The 765-nt window shown below is 42.0% G+C and overlaps 1 protein-coding gene across 1 annotated transcript in view; it reads right to left on the reverse strand.

Annotated features, from left to right (window-relative positions):
• The window catches only part of LOC106882175 (uncharacterized), a 24,081-nt gene that overhangs the window by 12,280 nt on the left and 11,036 nt on the right, over window positions 1-765 (reverse strand). The gene's annotated exons all lie outside the window — the stretch shown is intronic.

Below are 765 nucleotides of genomic sequence, written 5' to 3' on the forward strand. Positions count from 1 at the left end.
CGAAAGAATGAACCAACAAATGAACAAACGAACGTAAGTACGTACGTACGAATGTGCGTACGTACGAACGAACGATCTAATGAAAGAACGAAAGAACTAACGAAGGTACGTACATACGTTCGTTCGTTAGTTTGTACGTACGCATGTACGTACGTAATCACGTTGGTACGCAGATACGTACGTACGTACGTTCGTTCGATCGGTCGTTCGTACGTACGTACGTATGTACGTAAATTCGTTAGTTCTTTCGTTCGATCGTTCGTTCGTTGTTTCGTTCCTTCGAACGAAAGTTCGCTCGTTCGTTGATACGTATTTACCTAAGTATGTACGTTCGTTTTTTCTATATTTCGTTCTTAAGTTCATTTATTCTTCCTTTCGTTCCTTCTTTCGTTCGTACGTACGAATGTGCGTACGTACGTTCGTTTGTTCATTTGTTGGTTCATTCTTTCGTTAGTTCGTTCGTTCGTATGTACGTAAGTATGTACGTTTGTTCGTTCATACGTTCTTATGTACGTACTTGTGTACGATCGTTCGTTCGTTCGTTCGTATGTATTTATCTGCGTACGTACGTTCGATCGTTAGTTCGTACGTACGCATGTACGTAAGTACACACGTTGGTACGCAGGTACTTACGAACGTTGTACGTACGCACGTCGTACGTACGTTCGTTCGTTCCGTTGATCGTACGTACGTACTTATGTACGTACGTTCGTTAGTTTTTACGTTAGTTCGTTCGATCGTTCGTAGGTACGTACGTATGTACGT

The sequence above is a fragment of the Octopus bimaculoides genome, chromosome 25, assembly GCF_001194135.2.
Source record: "Octopus bimaculoides isolate UCB-OBI-ISO-001 chromosome 25, ASM119413v2, whole genome shotgun sequence".
Classification (NCBI taxonomy): Eukaryota; Metazoa; Mollusca; class Cephalopoda; order Octopoda; family Octopodidae; genus Octopus; species Octopus bimaculoides.